The sequence below is a fragment of the Pan paniscus genome, chromosome 13 (genome assembly GCF_029289425.2).
Source record: "Pan paniscus chromosome 13, NHGRI_mPanPan1-v2.0_pri, whole genome shotgun sequence".
In the NCBI taxonomy this organism is placed as follows: Eukaryota; Metazoa; Chordata; class Mammalia; order Primates; family Hominidae; genus Pan; species Pan paniscus.
In genome coordinates, this window is record NC_073262.2 from 123,982,715 (window position 1) to 124,002,429 (window position 19,715).

Genomic DNA, 19,715 nt, shown 5'->3' on the forward strand with positions numbered 1-19,715 from the left:
TTTTGTATGTTTAATAGAGGCAGGGTTTCTCCATGTTGGCCAGGCTAGTCTCGAACTCCTGTCCTCAAGTGATCCACCCACCTCAGCCTCCCAACGGTGGTGCCCCTTTCACATACTAGATCATATCACCAACCAATCGATTGTCCTCCAACCATTCCTAAGGGCCTCTGATATCAGTGCAGCATCCATCCTGCCCGTGTTAGAACTGGGCTATCCTGTGGCTTAAATACCAAGAAACTCACTCTCCCCACCAAAGGAAACGACTGCATATTCCACTTCTGGTTGAGCCCCAACCCATTGTATATGTCAACTCATTATATATGAATCATTGTATACATTAAATATTGTATATTTCAATCATTAAATTTTTTTTTCTGCTTTGGAACTAAAAGCTATGTACTTGTGGATTGTTCCGGGTTTAGGATTTGCAATAGAATGATGTAAACTTTGTATTAGGGAAGAAATAGAAAGTATTTATCAAAAATGACCGAGGCATTTCCCTTAACAGGGCTAATCAGCAAGGATATAACAGGCTGCACTTGGTCTTACATGCTGCCTAGGGACACTGCAGTTCTCTTTAAACTCTGCCAGGCTACTCTCCACAGTACTAGCAAGTATTTCCATGTAGTATCAGCACCTAAAAGTCACCCTTGATTTCCTTCTTTCCTTACCTCCATGCTCAGTCCACTTACGTTTACATCATATTAATGTCAAAAATATATCCCAAATCTCTCATTTATCTCTATCATCATCAATACCTTGTATAATCTACAATGATCACTCACCTGATTAATATTAATGGATAACCTTACTGCTTCCTTTTCACCTCCCTATAATCCCTTTGTACACAGAGCAGCTAGGTGGACGCTTCTAAAGCGTGGCTTAGATGCCCTCCCTGCCTCCCTCCTGTCAAAGCCTCCAATGTCTCCCTTGATCTGCAAGGGTCCCGAGGTAAACTTGCTGCTTCCCATTCTTGTCCCTTACCCTCATTATACACTAGCTTCACTGACCTTTCTCAGCCTCAAATACAGCTTCTTCCCACCTCCTGGCTTTCTGGTTCTTGTGTCTGGAACAATCTGCCACCAACCTTTACTTGGCAGCCTCTGTCTTGCCATTCAAATCTCAACTCAAACACCACCCCCTCCAAGAGACCTTCCTGACCACACTCTTCAATGGCCCTCCCCTCCAGCTGGGCTCCATCACGTCTTACTAAGCAGCTTTTTTTTCTAGTATTTATCACTCTCTGAAATCTGCCATTTATGTATTTGTTGGTTTGTTTGTTTCTACCTGTCTTCTTATTCCAAATGTGAACTCCGTGAGATCAGAAATCCTGTCTATACTGTTCATTTTTTCCTCTCCCGTCATCAGAATGGCACCAGCACACAGCAGGACTTCAGGCAGCCTTTGTTGAATTTGATTCACTAGTCTACTGCAATAGAATAGGGCAAAATGACATGGCCTCATGTGTATCACTTTCCATCAAATACTATCAATTAGCTAGTTACCTTGTGCCCAAATTACTCTACCGCCTTCTAGTGGATATCAGCTAACCTTCAACCTGCTCTATTCAGTGTTAGAAAATGCTAGAAGACATATGATATGAAATTGCTCTCATTGTCATTGAATCCTTCATGAATGATTTTTAAAACTTTGGGCTGGGCATGGTGGCTTACGCCTGTAATTCCAGCACTTTGGGAGGCAGAGGTGAGTGGATCACTTGAGGTCAGGAGTTCAAGACCAGCCTGGCCAACATGGTGAAACCCCGTCTCTACTAAAAATACAAACATTAGCTGGGCATGGTGGCACATGCCTGTAATCCCAACTACTCAGGAGACTGAGGCAGGAGAATCGCTTGAACCCAGGAGGCAGAGGTTGCAGTGAGCTGAGATAGCGCCACTGCACTCTAGCTTAGGTGACAGAGTAAGACTCTGTCTCAAAAAAAAAAAAAAAAAAAAACAACTTTGGTTCTTAGATGCAATATTAACCCATTAGTCAGGTAAAGAACATGGAATATAAAAATATAGAAATGGGACAAAATGAAGAAGAGGTAAAGAGAACCAAAAGAAGACCCTGACTGGGCGCCTTGGCTCACACCTGTAATCCCAGCACTTTGAGAAGCTGAGACAGGTGGATCACTTGAGGTCAGGAGTTCGAGACCAGCCTGGCCAACATGGTGAAACCCTGTCTCTATTAAAAATACAAAAATTAGCCAGGCGTGATGATGGGTGCCTGTAATGCCAGCTACTCAGAGGCTGAGGCAGGAGAAGAGGCAGAGGTTGCAGTGAGCTGAGATTGTGCCACCGCACTCCAGCCATGGCAACAGAGCGAGACTCAGTCTCAAAACAAAAAAAAAAAAAAAAAAAGAAGAAGAAGACCTGAAATCCAAGTCCTTTCCAGGATAAGCAAATGCTGTTCACACTAGACTCCTGGAGAGGGGCAACACTCTTTTTGTCACTGGGGGAGAAAGAGTATTACCCCTCTCTTTCTGAAAACTTCAAAATCAAAAAGTTGCTGCATACGATTAGAGATTTTCTGATCTTGCTCTCAGTGCGTAACAGACTTTAATATATCAGCCAATGTAGAAAATTCAAAGGAGCATGGTCTCTGCATTGGAAATCCCTGTGGCACTGTTCACTAGGCCTTGAGCAAGTTATGTAACCTCATAAAGGCTATCTATTCTTATCTGAAGGTAATAAAGATGCTTATACTTGCCTACTGCTGTAAAGGCTGAGGTGAGTCTGATGAGCCACTGCCTGTGTAAGTCCTCTGTGACATGTTAATTGATACACAAATGCTCGCTACTGCAATCAGTACTGTTGCAAAAGAGCTAGAGAGATGACTTACAGAGACAAGTGGTAGAAATCTACACCAAGCCTTACTGGAGGATACAAACAATAGTCTCCAAGTGCTGAGCATTTAGAGAGAAAATAGGGAAGAGGGCATATACTTGTGGAGGGGTAGGAGCTGGAAGGGCTTGGTCTAGAAAGTTTTCATAGAGAAGATGGGGCTTGAAGAAAAATCTGAAGAAGCGGGGAGTCATTTAATATACAGAAAGAAGGAAGGGTGGTGTGGTGAACCACTGCCCAGAGATCAGAGATGCAAGAAAGTGAAGCAGGTGCAGGAATGCCAGGCCGGTTCATCCAACAAGACAAAAGCTTGCCATGTGACAAGAGATGAAATAAATTAACCAAGAGAGGAACTGAATGGTGGGAAGGCTTAAAACCCCAGGCTAGGAGATTGAGGCCAGCTCTGAAGGCAGATAAGGGCATTAACAAAGGAACATCTGGGACCACTGAAAATCCCAACACCATTTTACTGCAGCAACAGAAGAGCCATGCCTGGATTAAGGGGATAAAGGGACCCCCAGTGCCTGGATTAAGGGGACAAGGGGACCCCCAGTGCCTGGATTAAGGTCAGGACAAGGAGACCACCAGTGCCTGGATTAAGGGGACAAGGGGAACCCCATTGCCTGGATTAAGGGGACAAGGAGACCCCCAGTGCCTGGATTAAGGGGACAAGGGGACCCTCAGTGCCTGGATTAAGGGGACAAGAGGATCCCCAGTGCCTAGATTAAGGGGACAAGAGGATACCCAGTACCTGGATTCAGGGGAAAAGGGGACAAGTGGACCCCCAGTGCCTGGATTAAGGGGACAAGGGGACCCCCAGTGCCTATATTAAGGGGACAAAGGGACCCCCAGTGCCTAGATTAAGGGGACAAGGAGACCCCCAGTGCCTAGATTAAGGGGACAAGGGGACCCCCAGTGCCTAGATTAAGGGAACAAGGGGACCCCCATTGCCTGGATTAAGGGAACAAGGGGACCCCCATTGCCTGGATTAAGGGAACAAGGGGACCCCCAGTGCCTAGATTAAGCGGACAAGGGGACCCCCAGTGCCTAGATTAAGGGAACAAGGGGACCCCCAGTGCCTGGATTAAGGGGACAAGGGGACCCCCAGTGCCTGGATTAAGGGGACAAGGGGACCCCCATTGCCTGGATTAAGGGAACAAGGGGACCCCCATTGCCTAGATTAAGGGAACAAGGGGACCCCCAGTGCCTGGATTAAGGGAACAAGGGGACCCCCAGTGCCTAGATTAAGAGGACAAGGAGACCCCAAGTGCCTGGATTAAGAGGACAAGGGGACCCCCAGTGCCTGGATTAAGGGGACAAGAGGACCCCCAGTGCACTTTGTCAAGTCAGGCTACCCCTGGAGAACTGGGTTTGTCTCAAGGGCCACATTTTAGAAAGGACATGGATTTCAAAGCACCCAGAGGAGGGTGACCAGTGTGGAGAGGTAACAGAAAATCCTGCTATGCAAGGGAGAATTGAAGGGTCTGGTTATGTGTAACTCAGAAACATCAAAATACGTGATATAGCTTTCTTTTCTGTTTGGGGTGATCTCAGCTGACTTCAAGAGATTTTTTAAAAGTTAAGACTTGGAGATTCTACATGATTGGGAAGTCTGAGAGGTATATGGAAAGCCCACTTACTTACCTGGAAGTCAACAGGCTTGGATTTAGTTAATTTTGCTCCCTGTTTGATCACCCCAAACCCTCTCCTGCTCTACCCCCGTTCCAACATTACTTACTTTCTAAGTCCTTAGTTAATTATTGTGTTAAAATAAAATCTGTTTAGAGTAGAAAATCCCTAAAATGTTCACATAACTAGCTAGTAGCAGAGGTACTAGAAATAGTCTAGTTATTTAAGCCTAGTGGTTACTTCAGCAACTAGAAATATAGATTAATCTTCCTCACTTGGACTTACCTAAAAGGATACACAACAGAGTGGTAGAAATAGGAGGACTTTGTTGGTAAAAACTGGATAAAATAGTAAACACTTTACATTGCATTGGGGTCCAATTATCCAAGAGATCATACCACAGTCGGAGATTAGAAAATCTCCTTGAAGATGTGGCTTAGAGGGAGGATGGATGGGAAACTAAACAGGAAAATATCTCTCTCAAACTGTGCTCAACACAATCCCACTATTTCTGGATAGTCTTCTTTCTCTTCAGAGTATAAATCTTTCGCCTTTTACTATTTCTGGATGTTAAATCTATTATATCACAGAAGGAAAAAGAGGGACTTCTGTGGTAAAATAAATTTAGAAAATGGTAGGTTCAACAAAATAATAGAGCTTTCTCTATTGCAGGATTTCTCTGCACCTTTAATATGTCCAAGGGTTCTCTGACTCAATAAGGACATTGTACAAAGCAGGTTATTTCTTTCTTTTTTTTTTTTCTTTTAACACAGAGGTGACCTTCCTCTTCACAACATTCCCTACCTCCTCCTGCAAGCATTTTAGAGGGAGTAGTGTTTGTCAAGCATTACTTTACAAAAACCCTGTAGAGCTCAGCTCCTGCATCGAGTGGTCCCAGTGGGGATGAGAAGAGTGCTTAATTCACCCCGTGGGGATAGAGCGAGAATCCCTAAATCAATCATCAAACACTAATTAAGCATTATTATTTGTCAATTGCTGTTGCAGATACAGAGAGTGAAATCTGCTATCACCATTCCCGGAATTTTTCAGGACACTAAAAAATATGCTAGGCACAGTGGCAAGCGTCTATAGTCCCAGCAAATTGGGAGGCTGAAGTGGGAGGGTCATTTAGGCCCAGGAGTTTGAGATACTAACAAAACAAAACTTGTCCACATAAAAAGATAAATAACTACGAAAGACTCTCCTATTTGCTAAGTGTCCAAAAGAGCTGACTGGTGTGGTGAGTATTTTAGGAGGTGGGAAAGCTTGAATTAACTTTGGCAGGCTGAAGAGGCTTCCCCAGGACAGCAATCTGGTGCCGTTCCTGAAAACATGGGCAGGACCAGACCTGTTTATCAGGAGAGTCAGGCATTTTATTAATAGTAGAGAGAAGTGTGGCAGGTGCCAAGGGTATTGGGGGACATTGAAGAGTCAGTCTGGAAGTGTAAGTTCATCAGCAGTGGAGAATAATGCTGGACAAACCAAGGAGATAGGTTGATTATAAAGAACCGCGAATACCAGATATAGGACATTCGAGCCCTGCCATGTAGGCAGTGGTAAGCTGCTAACATTTTAGACCAAGTATGTGATGTGATCAGAAAACTAATGTCATCATCAGATTCACAGAAAAAGACTAAAGGGGCCGACTACTCACCGGCTCCCACATCAAGGCAGATAACTTTTATTTCTGAGGCAAAGCATTTACTCTGTTCTAGAAGAAATTTAGGGAGAGGAATTAAAGGGGAGGTTCTGTTTTGTCTCTTTTTCTGGCAAATAAACAACCTTCTGATGGAGGAAGGGGCTCAGCAAACTATTTTTAGCCACCTGCCAGCGGACCCCCGTGATAGAAGACACAGACGTGTTCTAATAAAAGATTCAGATATTCTTCTCAGCCAGCTCTGCACGCTGTTTAAGTAAACATTCTAAAAATAATACAATAAACATATACAACCAGGAGAGACAAGCTGTGAATTGCAAAGTGATTTAAAGTGCTTTCTGGTTCATTTTGGAGATTTCTTTGAATTTCAGCCAAGAAAAAGCCACCATCGTATGTAAGGGAAAGAGCCTTGAGGGAAGTTTGGAGAGACTTCTTCTTGAGTATTTTTATACAAATTGGATTATGACACTCAGAGTCTCCCCTTGCTCATCAGGAGCTGCTCCCTAAGAAAGAGCAGAGCAGGGTGGCCAGGAGCAGCATGTCACAGGCCCTCCACATCCACGTCACGCATCCTTACTCCGCCTGACCCAGAGAGGCATTTCAGTGCATGACTTCGAAGTTGAGGAAAGAAGATGGAAATAGGGCAGAGAAAAAAAGCTGTAGAGTGACCAGCCCTGCCTCATCCACACCCCAGCCTCATCCTTCCTCCTGCTCCGTCGCCAGTTGGCCCCGCCTACCATCTGCTTTCCCCCTACCACCCCTCCCGGAGACGGGTCTCACTCTGTCACCCAGGCTAGAGTGCAGTGATGCAATCATGGCACACTGCAGCCTCAACCTCCTGGGCTCAAGTGATCCTCCCAGCTCAGCCTCCTGAGTAGCTGGGACTACAGGCACACACCATGACATCCCACAATTTTTTTTTTTCCTATAGATACAGAGTCTCACTATGTCATCCAGGCTGACCCCAATCTCCTGAACTCAAGCAATCCTCGCACCTTGGCCTCCCATAATGCTGGAATTACAGGTGTGAGCCACTGTGCCCAGCCCCTACCATCTGTTGCTTGATACTGTAGGACCATGGTCTAAGGAGCTCTCTGTGCCACAAAGACTTTCTCAGGTGAGGGTTGAGGGAAAGAGGCCAGCTAGGGTGCCAACGCCTTACTCCTAGGTCTAAATCTGTTAATAGTTCAACTATATTTGCAAGAGTTACTTAAAAACCTTTTTTTTCCTATTACTATCCCAAAGTATTATACCATACATTGCTTCCCGTGAAAATACTAGGCACTATATGGACAATTTTTTTTTCCTTTTCAAAATATATTCAAAATTTGAAGTTCTGGACGCCCTTCATGCTTTAGTTAAACTAAGACTTAGATGATCCTTCTACTGACAAGTCTGGTTAGCAATAAAAGAAACAACAAAGAACTGCAATGGCTAGAAAAGTAAAATATCAGACATTCCAAAATTATTTTCCAGGCTCCTCTGCCGACCTCCTACAAAAACCTCCGGTTTCCTTGGAGTGCTAGTTAAAAACCACTGCTGCGCTGGCCTCCTGCTCTTTCTTACGTGTGTAGCCAGCCTCCCACCCACAGAACCCAGCCATCCCGGCAAGTGCAAGCACTCAGCATTGCAAATGAATGCAATTAGATGGAACAATAAGTAAAAATAAAGTTCACCTAGAACAGACATGAGACAAATTTTCTGGAGTCACACCCCCTTTTTTAAATGAAATTGCTTTCCGCTGTCCCCTTTTGAAAGAAAAGCCTGGAAATCAAGCACTTTGCTTTTTCGGGGTTTTGCTTACTTTAAATGATGCAATCAATCCAGCCCTGCCTCAGATGACAGCGTGGGGTGACAACATCCAATCCCATCACCGGTCCTGCCAGCTCTATCCCACCAGAAGCCTGACCCTCCCCTGAAAACTCATTTACGGAAAAATACAATCAAGCAGTCTCCAAGGGGCTGCCCCCTAGGGAACTTTTGTGTCATTGCCTTGAGGAGAAAGAAATTCACCTTGAGCTGGAATAAACTGACATTCCCTACATGGTGTCATGTGCCTGATTGAATGCAGAGAAAAATAAATCCAGGCTGCCCAGCATCTCTCCGCTGATGGTTATGTGGGAGCAAGGAGGCAGACAGGAAGGCGTTGTATAGTTACGGCGCATGGCATTCATCTTTCTATGATGACGAATCAAGAGACAAAATATTCACTCTGTTAGAAACAAATTGACAAACCCAAGGTAGAAAACCAGCAGCTCATTATCATCTCAAAAACTGAGCAGGGGTTTGTGCAGGGAATAGAAGAAGCGGAGATGAGAACGCAAGGACACGTGTTCTCCCTGTAAGAGCTTGACAGAGCAAAATAAATCAGCCCCATTGAAGACACAAATCAGCCCCATTGAAGACACAAAGCAGCCTCCAGTGGGCAAGGGAGTAGGGGACTCTAGTTGCTCTCCCTGAAGTTTCCAATGTGTTTTTGAGGCTAGTCAACTGTGGAAGAACCCAGAGGAAAGATGGTCAGGATTGGAGGGGCTGCTGGGAACAACAATGAGCTCCTCTCGCCACGAGTGTGCAGGCAGAGTGCCAGCTGCATGTTGAGCAGAGCAGGGCAATGGATCCTGAAACCCAGTCCTGGCACCTCACAGTAGTCTCCAACCATAGCTAGTCCATGAGCTTGCTGCAAGGTGGATTAGCAGGGCAGATGATCCGGAAGCTGGCAAGAGTCAGCTGCCACCTGCAAGAGCCAATGTGTTAGAGCAGAGAGAGCAAGTTGCTCAAGGCGAAGAAGGAAGAAAGCTGAGAGTAAAGCCAGCAAAGCGGCCATCATCCATACTGCACAGCAATGGACAGGGCAACCATGTGACTTCTTCTCCATCCAGGGATCTTTCTGGTAATAAATAGACTGGGCGCGGTGGCTCATGCCTGTAATCCCAGCAATTTGGGAGGCCGAGGCGGGCAGATCACTTGAGGCCAGGAGTTCAAGACCAGCCTGGCCAACATAGCAAAGCCCCATCTGTACTAAAAATACAAAAAAAATTAGTGGGCATGGTGGTGTGCACCTGTAGTCCCAGATACTTAGGAAGTGAAGTATGAGAATCACTTGAACTCAGGAGGCGAAGATTGCAGTGAGCAGAGATCACAACACTGTACTCCAGCATGGGCTACAGAGCAAGACTCTGTCTAAATAAATAAACAAATAAATAAATAAATAAAGCTGTATAATTAGACTAGACTGGGACTGTCCTGGCAAACCAGGATGGAGGCATCACTCTAGTTATGGACAATGTCAGGAGAGAAAATGGGAGTGGCACCATTTTAGCCCTTCTTTCCCCTAAAGAACATCTAGGCTTCTTTCCCCGTCCAACTCTGCGGTCCACAAAAGGAATAGAAGATTCTACCCCAACTGGGCAGCATCTGAGGTCAAAGTCAGCCCCACAAAGATGGAGACTCCTCCTCAAGTGGTATGACACTGAAGCCACTCCCAAATGGAGACAGAAGGGTGGTTATTGGGTCAGACAGATTTAGGTTTGGGTCCAGACCGTGGCGTTTACTCAACCTCTCTGAGCCCCAGTTTTGTTGCACCTAAAATGAGAAGTCGAGATTTGTGTGGGGCAAATGTGAGGATTCAAGAGAGAGTGTATGCTTACAAATACCAGTGTGGCTTGCGCAACGTCATGCTCTCTTCCAATCCCACGTTTGCATTTACATGTATCATTTCTGTCAAGGCGGAGTGCCTGGCATCAAGCAAGTTTTCAAAATGTGTTGTTAGCTGGTATGATTTTCCCTCTCCAGCTACATTTTTGGTTCATAATTTGCACTACTGTGAGAAACACGGAGGACACAATCATGAGCCAAATACTGTCACTGACATTGCCCTAGAGGTCTTGTGATCAAATTATTTCACAATTAGATACATAGATACAAACTCTGATATATTATGTGGAGGAAAACAATGCAGGGTAGTGTGAAACGGAATCCCAGGGTGAGTCTCCTTAGACTAGGCATTTGGAAAAGGCCTCAGAGGAGACAGCACCTACACACTGTGTCCCAAACCCCCAGGAGGAGACAGCCCTGGAGAAGTAGATAAGGACCCTCCAGGATAAGGGGAAGTGCGGGTGTAAATATCCTGACCCAGCAAGGACTGCGCACATTGGAGGACCCCGGGGAAAGATGAAAGCGGAAGGAGAGAGGAAGAAAGGAAGAGAGAGGGCAGAGGATTGCCCCAAAGTGAGTCCCACCAGTGGGTAGTGGCCACACCATGGACAGCCTTGATAATTACTGACTCGATGCATATTTGTTGTGTGCCTTCTATATGCTTTTCTAGGCACCAAGTGTTCAAATTTAATAAAGCAGAATGCAAAGCCATTGAAGAGTTTGAAGCTCTGAAGATGCATGAAGCATGATCTATTTACTTTTTAAAGTATCCATTCTGGCTGCTGAGTGGCAAATCAGGGAGGTGGGGAAGAAGGAGGTGTAGGAACCAAATAGGAAACTCTAGCTGTAGTTTAAGGAAGAGTGGGTAGTGATGCGGACCAGGGTGATCTTGGTGGAGCTAAAGAGAAATGGATGGACTAAGGATGTATTTGGAGATGGTGCCAATGGGTCTTGGTGATACTGAGTGTGAGGAGGAAGAAAGGGAGGTATCAACAGTAATTCAATACTCTAAGATTTGGACTCCTGAATACACAAAGACTGGGAGAGACCTAGGCTTGAGAAGATTAAAAGTGCTGTCTTGTATGTAAAATTTCAAATATTTGTCAGATAATAAAGTGGCTAACTCAAGTAGGCAGATGTGTATATGGATCTGACGCCCAAAGAAAAGAGGTGGCCTAAATGTACATCACTGGGAGCAGTGGGAATATACATGTTATTCAAACATGAGGACAGATGCAACCATATGGAAACCCTGTAGAAAGAAAAGAGATCAAAACATGCTAAAAATTCTAATTTCTCCATCCCATCACTGACCTAAGAGTTATTACAAAATAATAATATTTGTCACTCATCTTTTAAAATTCTTGTAAGAGTGAGTCTGTATCCTTCCTTCTTTGAGTAGTATCCTTCCTTCTTTGTTTTGTAAAGAAATTTAGACTTTTCCTTCATAATTTTGCTTTTGGTATAAAGTTTAGAAAGTCCTTGCCCACTACCAATGTTTTAGAACAAAATCCTAGCAACCCAGAAGTTTATTACAGCATTATTTATAATAGTAATTTTTATAAAAACTAGAAATAGCCTGAGCATATATCAATAATTGATTTGTTAAATATGTAACTTTACATAATAGAATGCTTTGCAGCCATTAAAAATGTGCCTCTATTTACCAACATTGAACCACCTCTATTATACATTTAGTGACAAAATAATATAAAATATAATTATAGAAAAATTTCCTTTTTGGAAAACTGTTTCCATATTAACAACTATATTTTTCTCTATTGCTGTTTCTTTCTGTAATAAAGGAGTAAACATTTTATTTATGTGTATCTTATCTCCCAATTAACTCTTAAGCTTTTATATTCTCTTCATATATTACCTATTCAAGAAATTAATTAAATTTTATAAACATTAATAACTGATCACGTGTGATTTTTAACATGTATACTACAAATAATGATGACTAACATTTGTTTAGTACATACTGTGTGCCAGAATTTGTCACAAGCATACATCAATACAAAAGAGTAGAGAACTGGTAACATGTATTTCAACAGATACATAATAATCACTGCCCTTCATCTAATTGGCAAGTCAGAAATTTGGCTGTTGACTGCCTTTTATAAAACTGTTCAGCTCTCTTCCTGGAGGCTATCAGGCTGGGAGCTTTCCTCCCTTTCATGGCCGGGGGCAAACATTTAAACAATTCAGTATTGACTTTGACAGCCTCCCTCTTGCCTTTTTGCTCCATTCTTCATACTGTAGATATTCAGAAACAGCTGATTTCCCTCAACCTCAGATGCTCAATAGACCCTCAGAAACTCAATAGACCCCCTTCTCCTCCCCAATCCAGAATTCTCATCAACAAATCCCCTCTCTACTAGCAGTGAGAAGTCTTATTTCCTTTGCGCAGCTGGTCTAATCTAGAAATTATGGGGAAGGCAATTGGATTCAATTAATTTATTCTGAAGTATTAATAACTGACAGTCCTCTGACCTTCCTAGAGTTACTTGCATTGAAAATAATATTAAGATGTAAAGGGTAGAAAACTCCAAAACCCAAATGGCTGTCATTGGTGGAATATTAACTAGTAAGCCAACTGAAGTGAGCCGATCCATGCAGATATCCTTGGACAGTCTTGCTCTGGCTAATGATCTACCTGAAGGTGGAGGCAGGAAGGCGGGTATCAGGACAAGGAAGGTGAGAGAAGGTAAATTCCTTTTGTTTGTGATGCTCTTGATTTTCATAGCTTTATCCTTTTCTAAAACCTCAAAACCAACAGATCTTCTAAGATCTTTCCATTTTGTCCTGTTTTGTTTTGTTTCGAGACCATTTTCCCATGTTGGTGACAGTGAGGTTCTGTCAGTAGAAGAGCATTAGCAAGAGGACTGAGCTCCTTGTGCCTGAAAGTGCCTCTCCATGGGGAAGGTCAGGATGATGTGCAGCACAAAGCAACCCCAAACCATTTCACCCATTTCTCCTCTATGTCCAACCTCCCATTTCCTGTCTCCAAAGAGTCTCACCAGATCCTAAGTTGGCCAGGCCTTGAGAAAACTGAGAAACCACACTGTCTTGGTCCAAAAAAACAGACACAGAGAGCTTACATTTTTCTCTTCCATTAACATTCAAGTATTTTAATGAATACCAGATTTTACCATTTGTTCCTAGGGGAGGATATTTGAGTTTTCTGTGGCTTATTTTATTTTTAATATTTAAAAATCTTTTCTCTCGATGAGGTATAACCATAATTGCATTTTGAAAAGTGGGCAGCATTTGGTTACTGGAATTGTTTTATGAATATGGTGACAAAAATTAACTTCATGTGTCTTTTGTAAGATGCTTTATCATTTTTTTTAATTTATCAAGACCAGAAGGTTTTTAAGCCAACCTGGATTCTGTAACATGTGAATACCAGTGCACAATGACTTATAAGAAGCCATTTAAGCAGATATATATATAGAAAAACTCATGTGCAATATAAAGGGTATTCAGATTGTTTCATCTAACCACAGAGAAGAACAAATCATCCCCAAAGTATAAAGTGGTTTAAAGACAGGGAATTGAAAACTAAATTTGAAGCTGACATCTTGACAGCCTCATGACCTAGTTTCAGGCACAGAGCTATACACGAGTGACAAACGAGGAAGAAAGAGAGGTAGACTTAAGGATCCGGAGTAAAACAAGAAAAAGAGAAAGAGGGTGATGTGGTGGAATGAGGAGAATAAAAGGCATCAGGAAACAATTAAGAATAAAATACTATAACAGAATATGGCAGGTAGACTGACGGTCTTAAAGGTGTTCTTTGGTAGGTGGGATCAGTACATAGAGAATGAATAGTATACATTTGAAAATTATTATATTTGTAAATATAAATTCACATTTTGTAATACAAGAGTGACTAATGCTCTGTCCACTAAAATGACAAGCTGGTGAAAACTGCAAGAGGGGAGATAAGTTTTATGTTAATTTTTTCAGCTAAAATAGCTAACACTAGGCACCACCAACATCTGTACATTTCTTTCAATTTCTGTGTTCCTCTATAGGTAGACATCACATTGGAGAAGATGAATCCCCAGGACTCTAATCTGGAGTTTGTGGTCAGTGGATCTTCTTTTTTCTTTTCTTTTTCTTTTTCTTTTTCTTTTTTTTTTTTTTTTTGAGACAGAGTCTCACTGTGTCTCCTAGGCCGGAGTGCAGTGGCACAATCTCGGCTCCCTGGATCCTCTGCCTCCCGGATTCAAGTGATTCTCCTGCCTCAGCCTCCCGAGTAGCTGGAATTACAGGCACGAGCCACCATGTCTGGCTAATTTTGTATTTTTAGTAGGGACAGGGTTTCACCATGTTGGTCAGGCTGGTCTCGAACTCCTGACCTCAGGTGATCCACCTGCCTCAGCCTCCCAAAGTGTTGGGATTACTGGCATAAGCCACCGTGCCCGGCCTCAGTGGATCTTCTTAAATCTGTGCCTTTCCTTTAGACATGGAGATGGTCTCAAATTTTGCTTTTTAATCTCAATGTCTTTGGGCTTAAGAGACAACATCAGCGACCCCCAAAAAACTAGAGGAAAGAGAAAGCAGACTGTGGTATTGCCTGGGGTTAGTAGCTAGTCTGTATTGCAGCTTTCAGCCGGACCCAGAGTCCCACCAGTTTTAAAAAGTGGTTCAGCAGAAAAGTACTATTTGAAGTTTTGTCTACTATTATGGGCAATTTCTCTGTGTGTGGGTGAGCCTCGTACACACTATCTACACGGCATCAACCAGTCAGATAAAATCTGAAGAATGCACTCCCTTAGGTAGGTATTTTTAAAACATTTTGGTGTTTTTCGATATATATATCTGGTTGTGGGCTTCAATTTAAAATACTCCTTTTGATATGAATTTTGCTAAAATAAATGCTTCAAGAAGGTTAATTAAGGTCAGGAGAGACCCCTTAGGATCATCGTTTCATAGATAACTAAAGGATTGGTTAAAAAGTATCAGGCCTATCCTACAGGATTAACTATGTGCAGTTTTCTAGCAAACATGTATATGTATAGAAAATTGTTAATAATACATAGTCAACCCTCAGTATTCTCAGGGCATTGGTTTCAGGATCCCCTGAGATACCAAAATCCATGAATGATCAAGTCTCTTATCTAAAGTGGTGTAGTATTTGCATATAACCTAAGCACATCCTCCTGTGTACTTTACATCATCTCTAGATTAGTTATAATACCTAATACAGTGTAAATGCTATGTAGTTGTTCTACCGGGCTTTTAATTTGTATTTTGTTACTCTTTAATGTTTTTGATCTATAATTGAAGTCTACAGATGGGAAGTTCCGACTTTATAGATATATCTTTGTTTAGTACCAACGTTCTCATTAACACATTTCCAGGTCCCACCCTGGGTTGCTGGGGGAAAAGGCAGAGATTGGTACTTTTAGAATGCCCAGGTGATTTCCCTATAGATAGCCTGAGAGCATGTTTTTGATGTAGCCCTCAGCTTTGATCATTGCAAAGTTCAAAAGTGAGTAAACTTTTTCTGCCTCCACTAACTAGAGTTCAACAGCATAATCTTTACTCCACTCATGCTCAGGTAGAGAGGATATGGGGCTTAAGCACGGTGGTCAAAGGCCCTGATAACAACAGCTCCTCCCCAAAGAATCCACTGGTGTTTAAGGTTTAGATTTTGATGACAGCAGAATTGGTTAGGTCTTTCCTCTTAAGAATCTAATTGCTTCTAAATTTACACAGATGTAAAGGAGTCCCGCTTGAGAAAAACAAGACTATCTTCTGTTCCTGCTAGAGATTCAAATATGCATTCCTGGGTTTTTAGAAGAACCTTGAGGTGGGTAGATTATAGGAAAGACAAGAGTGGCTCTGAGAGTGAGCTCACCAGAAACAGGGAGACTGTAAACTAGCCAGATACAACATCCAGATCTAAGGACCATAGGAAGAGAGAACTGAAATGCTGCTGGTACAGCATGCAGCAGGTCCTGGAATCCAGCCTGGCACAGCCAATCAGGCAGCACGTGCACCGTAGGCTGGGCGAGAAAGCAGCAGCAGCCACTCTCCTAAACCACAGTGGCGGGCCTCCCAAACATCGCCGTGTAACAGCAACAGCAACAAGATGAAAGGAGGTTAAGCCCTGCCTCAGTGAGGCAAGTTCACAGCATTAGCCAGATTTGAGCTCTAGGGAGCTGGCGCTGGGTATTGCAGCTTAGTGGGGACTCTATAAACAAACCTGGGAAAACTCCGCAATGTTAGGAGAATGGGAGGCTTAAACAGACTGTATCTCCTGATATCAATCAGGTGAGGTTTTCAAAGCCAAAGAAATTGTACACTAAAGTAAATGTAACCCATTTGTACTCCCCAATAGGGAAGGATAGGTGGACTGGTTCCATTTGCAGGGTTTTTTTTTCCTGTTGACTATGACCAAAATCCACTCAACAAAGGAAATGCTGAAGACTTAACTCCTCTGAGTGACTACGTTTGAATGCTCAAAATTCCTTTTGTTAATAGTCTCCATCTATGCCTCAGAGATGGAAGGGCTGTTTCTTTTAAAGATATGCTAGGATTGAGGGTGAAAAAAATATAAACTTCTTCCAGGTAACATGTTACCCAGCACACTCTCTCATTACTCAAATGCCCATTCTTGTGGCTGGGCCTTTCCTACCACTTAGCAAGGCTGGCATGTCAGGGAGCTTTGATGTCTAACAGCTTTGTGGATGTTACATGTGTATTTCATTGTGGAGGCCCAGCCCTAGCCTTCCCACATTCAGGTTTTGACAAGCAGAACCTCAATGGATTTTGTCCAATGCTTTATTTCAAATTCCATTTAACATCCTTCAAGGTGGTTTCAGAGTAAATAAATGAACTGAGGTTTTATTTAAATATAACTTGAGTGTTATATTTATTTATTAAATATAATATATATTATATTATTATATTGTATATTAAATATAATATATTTATTATTATATTATATATTAAATATATTATATTATATTTATTATATTATATATTAAATATAATATATTGTATTTATTATTATATTATATATTAAATATATTGTATTTATTATTATATTATATATTAAATATAATATATTGTATTTATTATATTATGTATTAAATATAATATATTGTATCAATTATTATATTTTTATATATTAAATATAATATATTGTAATATATAATATATTAAATATAATATATTGTAATATATAATATATTAAATATAATATATTGTAATATATAATATATTAAATATAATATATGTAATATATAATATATTACATATAATATATGTAATATATAATATATTACATATAATATATTGTAATATATAATATATTAAATATAATATATTGTAATATATAATATATTAAATATAATATATTGTAATATATAATATATTAAATATAATATATTGTAATATATTATATATTAAATATTATATATTGTAATATATTATATATTAAATATTATATATTTAATATATTATATATTAAATATAATATATTGTAATATATTATATATTAAATATAATATATTGTAATATATTATATATTAAATATAATATATTGTAATATATTATATATTAAATATAATATATTGTAATATATTATATATTAAATATATTATATTGTAATATATTATATATTAAATATATTATATTGTAATATATTATATATTAAATATATAATATATTGTAATATATTATATATTAAAATATATTTAATATATTATATATTAAATATATATTAATATATAATATATTGTATTTATTATATTGTAATATATATTAAATATAACTCGTTATATTCAAATAAATATATTTAAGATAAAATTTGGCATAACACAAATGAAGTATTGGTGAGATAAGCATTCTGACTAGGGCTTGGCAAACACTCTTTGAACAAGTCAGAGAGTCAATATTTTTGGATTTGTGGGCCATAGAGTCTCTGTCACTCTGCTATGGAACCATACAAGCAGCTGTAAATAAAACATAAACAAATGGATGTGGCTGTATTTCAATAAAACTTTATTTGCAAAAGCAGACACATGGCCCATAGGCTATAGTTTATTTACACCTGTTTCAGGCCCTTATATTCTGACACAGGTGCCTTTGTTTTGTTTTGTTGTGCCTTAAACAGTGGTAGGTGTCTTTGAAATTATAAGTGATGAGTAGTGACAATAGATTTCAGAAGATGAGTGTGCAGCCATTAGAATTGTGAAATGCTTCTCTCTGTGCAAAAGCACGAGATTGCTAAACAATAACAGCAAAAAACTAAATTATTTAGAAAACAAATATTTCCTCATGTCGAAATCGCAAAGGTGAAAATATATACTAACGTAAATTCTTGGTATTAGAAATGTAAAATAAAGATCTGGTAAATATGTAGCCTAATTATAAAATCACACGCAGACACACAGTGAAAAGGGTGATGCTGTACAGGAACAATAAGGGAAGTACATTATTATGTGAATTGGTGAATATTTGAAATGCATAGCTACAATAAAGTCACATCTCCACATGTAAGCAACAAAGCTGTGTCTCTTGATTGCTGATTAAGTCCATACATTTTGAAAATGATAGACATAAACAGGTAAAGCCAAAGAGAGAAACAAAATAGAACAAAAAATGGAACTCACCTCATTTTGCCGTGATCTCTGTCCATGACAACCACCCTCAAAGCCATACAAGTTGGAGGCCGGGCGCAGTGGCTCACGCCTGTAATCCCAGCACTTTGGGAGGCGGAGGTGGGCGGATCACGAGGTCAGGAGATCGAGACCATCCTGACCAACTTGGTGAAATCCCGTCTCTACTAAAAATACAAAAAAATTAGCTGGACATGGTGGTATACATCTGTAGTCCCAGCTACTCTGGATGTTGAGGCAAGAGAATCGCTTGAACCTGGGAGGTGGAGGTTGCAGTGAGCAGAGATTGTGCCACTGCACTCCAGCCTGGTGACTGAGCAAGACTCTGTCTCAAAAAAAAGAAGAAGAAAAAAAAAAGAAGCCATACAAGTTGGAGAGAAAAACTTGGCTATTAAAGAAGCCAGTGATTTTTCCTGAGCAAATGTCAATTTCAAAGATAATATGTTGACTTAAACTTTCCACAGGACATATTTTTTATAGCCTCACATTTTAGTGAAGTCTCTTTTTCAAGCATCAAACATGCAAGGGAAAAAGTGTGGTTTTTCCATAGTTTCTATCATAATAGAAACATAAATTCCTCATGTAATTCTCCATTTTGCATATCAAAAAACTAATTTTATTCAAACTTGAAAAATCAAATGATAAATTCCTAGCAGCTTACCTGGTAGGTATTCAGTGGTTTCCGCAACTTCCTTGTGTAGTTAGAAAGAATTTCCTTCCACACTGGTTTTATTTTTTGTTTGTTTTTTTGCTGTTGTTTGTTTGTTTTTGTAACAAAAGTACTTAAGTTTTAAAGAAAGACTAATTTGTATCAGACACTCTTTTCTGCCCATGCTTCTTACCTCTTTTTTTTTAGATTTAATTTTTTTTTTTTCTTTTTGAGATGGAGTCTCACTCTGTCACCCAGACTGGAGTTCAATAGCACAATCTCAGCTCACTGCAACCTCCGCCTCCCGGGTTCAAGTGATTCTCCTGCCTCAGCCTCCCAAGTAGCTGGGATTACAGGCACGTGCCACCATGCCTGGGTAGTTTTTGTATTTTTAGTAGAGATGGGGTTTTGCCATGTTGGCCAGGCAGGTCTCGAACTCCTGACCTCAGTTGATCCATCTGCCTCGGCCTCCCAAAGTGCTGAGATTACAGTTGTGAGCCTAACTTTTAAAATTAATATACAATAGAGTTAATATTATGTATAATTCTATGATTTTAACACATGTATAGATACCTTAAATACTAGAAGATTCAGGATAGAAAATGGTTCTGTCCTTCCCCCAAATTCTTCCTGTTGCC

At 40.5% G+C, this 19,715-nt stretch overlaps 1 long non-coding RNA gene across 1 annotated transcript in view; it reads right to left on the minus strand.

Annotated features, from left to right (window-relative positions):
• Positions 1–19,715, minus strand: part of LOC129397308 (uncharacterized) — a 126,052-nt gene that overhangs the window by 75,915 nt on the left and 30,422 nt on the right. The window contains exon 3 of the long non-coding RNA XR_008624594.2: positions 18,423–18,595. This is a non-coding gene — a long non-coding RNA (uncharacterized LOC129397308). The remainder of the gene's footprint in view (positions 1–18,422; positions 18,596–19,715) is intronic.